At 44.4% G+C, this 3,625-nt stretch overlaps 1 pseudogene; it reads left to right on the top strand.

Moving 5' to 3' along the window:
- The first annotated feature begins 3,042 nt into the window (after positions 1-3,042).
- LOC136650407 (5S ribosomal RNA) lies at positions 3,043-3,162 on the top strand (annotated as a pseudogene).
- Positions 3,163-3,625: the final 463 nt, after the last annotated feature.

The following is a 3,625-nucleotide window of genomic DNA, read 5'->3' as shown; positions in this document are numbered from 1 at the left end:
TGCACCAAGGATACACCCATGACTTATTCCCCAGAGGCATATAGTCATACATGTGGCACTTGATGCAAAACACTGGATTGCCCCCACACTGCTGCTGGCTGTCTGACTGCATAGTTTTTTTTTTTTTGTTTGTTTAGGGGTAGTTAAAAACCCTTCACTGGTTTGCTGCCCTCTTCTCAAGGGAAGAGAAGGACATTGTCTGGGGCCTTTGGCTCCTTGCCCTGCTGCTGAACTCACACTGAGGCTAAACTCGTGGTGCCTTACCTGGCACTTTGTTGCCAAGGCACTGGGTGCTCCAGAGGCCACGCACGCTTCTGTAGAGGGCTCATGCAGCGGCAAGCGCTGGCTTTATACCCCTAGCTAGCTCCTCCTCCCTCCCTCCTTGATGATTGAAAGGGGGCTGGTCTTCCCAGGTGAGATTACAAAAGATTAGAAAGAGAAAAGGCAACTGATGGGCCTAATCTACTCTGTAGGCTCCTGAATGGGGTGCTTGGATTTGACTAATGGGGCTCTTATCACCTCCTAAGGAACAATGACTATGCTAATTTGCTAAATTGCTACATTTATTACTATGCTAAGCTAAATTGCCCTGGCTGGGTGGGAACTGGCCCTTCCTAGGTTCTTACCCTCCTACTTCAGTTCTCTGAGGCTGGACTGTTTTTTAACCTCAAGCTGCTTTTTATTTGAGTTTAAATGGCACTAGTTTAAGAGTTTTTTGGGCTTGGCAGAACTTACACACTAAAGGTTTAAATCCTGTTTTGCCCTGTTTATAAAAATAGACACCAAGTGTATTTTCTCCCCCTGTTACCCTTTTCTTTGTTTAGTTTGGACTCTAGCTTCCTATCTAAATTATACCTCCTGCTTTTATTAAGTGTGCACCTTTATTTAAATTATTGATTGATTGATTTGATTGATTGCTCTCACCTAGATCCTGTGTCCCAATTTACTGAACCTTTAGATTATGTTCTAACTTGGATTAAGTTTAACTTGGGTTAAGTATAGGGTTAATTTAAACAAAGTAGAAAAACTTGCTTTCTACTTTATCCTCCTATGTTTTATTTACTTTTCCAAGTGCCTGTACCTTGGGCCCTTACTCATGAGTAGGATTCCGCTCCTGCTCAGAGTAGACCTATGTACTCACTCACGTATATATTTTTATTGCCCTCACCTAGCTCCTGTGCTCCAACTTGCTGAACCTTAAACTCCCTCCCTCTGGTTAGATTAGGTGCTAACTTAGGTAAAGCTTAGGTTAAGCTAAAGGTAAGCTAAATTTCAATGTTGATTTAAGGTTAGAAGACAAGAGTTAGAAAGAGTACACTTACCTTCTCATCCTCCTCCTCCTCTCCTCATCACAACTCAGAGTCCTCCCTCTCCTCCAAAAACTCAGAGGTCCACTTGCCTTCTCCCTCTCTTTGCACTGAGGCTAAACTCGTGGTGATGATGTCTTGAGTGCAGGACAGGGCTGATGGCAGATTGCAGTGAGTCTGGAGCAATGCCACTCTCATGTATGTGGGCAGTGTCCTTTGCCCAGTGCCAACCTGCACGAGACATCAGGTCAGGCTGGGCACATGACTGGTGCCTGAGCAAGCTGAAGGCAGGTCAAGATAATTATTATAAGTTTTGCACGTGCCCTGTTTCTCAGCTTTCTGACTGTATCAAATCACATGTGACACAGATATTAACAGAAAACTAGGCCTATGGTTTACGGTTATTGTTGTCAAACTCAGCTGGTGAATGCAGCAGGTCCCACCAGCTCTACCCCCCCCCATCTACCTGGGACAATACAGCAGACCTATCCAAGCCCTCAACTGGGTGAATGCCCTGGCTCTGAACCTGGATTCACCTCACCATTTGCCCAGCTTTGTCATGGCCAAAGCCTATAAAGGGGGTCAAAGAAGCTGAAATGCCCCACCTAACTGGGGAACCAATAAGGTGGGCATACCAATTCAAGCCTGGGGGCTAATCAGCCTGTATTTCCAAGCCAGGTAGCCTCTGAGAACCAGTTCTGCTTTTCCCTCAACTCTCATTAGCCTAAGGGCTGACACCTGATCTCCTATTTTCTGCCAACATCTGTGTCATGTGTGACTTCTGGGGGGATTCCTAAGCAACTCCCCTTTTTCATGGTAAGCTTTTTCTTTTCTTTTTTGTGGAAGAGAAGGTTCAAGCAGGGAATGAATCAGAATCAAAGTGGTGTCTGCTTGAGGTGGGCTAAATCTCCACTTGACTCTTCTCACCAGCACTCAAGCAGATATTATCTTCATGGACCACCACTGCTTTAAATATTCTCCCCATCTCTAATAATATAATAATAATATACAGTATTTATATACCGCCTTTCTTGGTCTTTATTCAAGACTTTATTCAAGGCGGTTTACACAGGCAGGCTTATTAAATCCACGCAGGGATTTTTACAAATTGAAAGAAGGTTCTCTCTTTCAAGAACCACCACATTCAAGATGTTACACTCCGATCTGGTTTAACATTCTGGCCTCCATCCTCCCACGCTCCGAGCAGATGGAACAGCTCAGCTGCAGCTTGCCGGCTGCTTCAAGGTCGCACGGTGCCGGTGGCCTCGAACTGGCGACCTTGTGGATGTTAATCTTCAGGCAAATGGAGGCTCTACCCTCTAGACCAGACCCTCTATTTGTGGGCAAGAACCTTGCAAATCCATTTTCCTCTTGTTCAACATGCTGGCAAGGAGGCAACAATGGTAAATTGCATGGAATTTGAAGGCAAAACCTATGATACAGTGTGCCGAATTGCTTGTTCTATTGTCTATTTGTTTGGGGGTGCATCAGTTGCATCAGTTCTCCCCCAACCCAACCCTAAAAACCCTAAAATATCACAAGCTTTTGAAAAGCACTTCTGTTTCAAAAGCAGCTTGTGGGTTGACATTGCGAAACAGAAGTTCAACGTTTCCTCAGGCATGTGGAATGAGTTGTGATGATTTTTGGGTCCCATCCTTTGTTTCTAACCCAATATCCTTCCAAAACAAACCTGATAGAATTTCTTTGGCTTAAACTCATGCTCTTTCTCTTCTATTGTTGCAGCAACTGTTACCCTGCACATGCCTGATCTCATCTGATCTCGGAAGCTAAGCAGGGTCCAGCCTGGTTAGTACTTGGATGGGAGACCGCCTGGGAATACCAGGTGCTGTAGGCTTATACCATAGTCTTTCGAGACTGAAGGTTGCCAACCTCTCTTCTATTTGCCGTAGACTTTTCCAAGAAAGTGATCAATGGTTAAAATCCAGTTGCTCTGGAGCACCATTCTGTAACCTTTAGCAATTTCAAAGAAGGTAAAGAGTCGGGGTATTTATCCAATAATCACATCCCATCTTCCTAAACACTGCACTTGGTAACTCAGGGTTAACATTCACAATTCTAAATCTCCCCTGACTACAACCTGTCAGAGAGGCTAAGCAACTGAAATATATATAGTTGGGGTGTGCTGACAGATTGAATCATTGTCTTCTGTGAACTGATCTGACTACAAAGACAGTTTTGCTTCAGACTTCACTTGAGTTTAACCCTATCCTCATGGGGGTATGGTATGGTATGATCAGCCCCTAAACCATTTGGCTCTTTATGGACATAATTACATTTACAGGAAGGCTTCTGTGTTT

This window comes from Tiliqua scincoides, chromosome 4, assembly GCF_035046505.1.
Source record: "Tiliqua scincoides isolate rTilSci1 chromosome 4, rTilSci1.hap2, whole genome shotgun sequence".
NCBI classification, from domain to species: domain Eukaryota; kingdom Metazoa; phylum Chordata; class Lepidosauria; order Squamata; family Scincidae; genus Tiliqua; species Tiliqua scincoides.
Note: the sequence above shows the minus strand (reverse complement) of the source record. Positions and strands in the feature narration are given on the sequence as shown.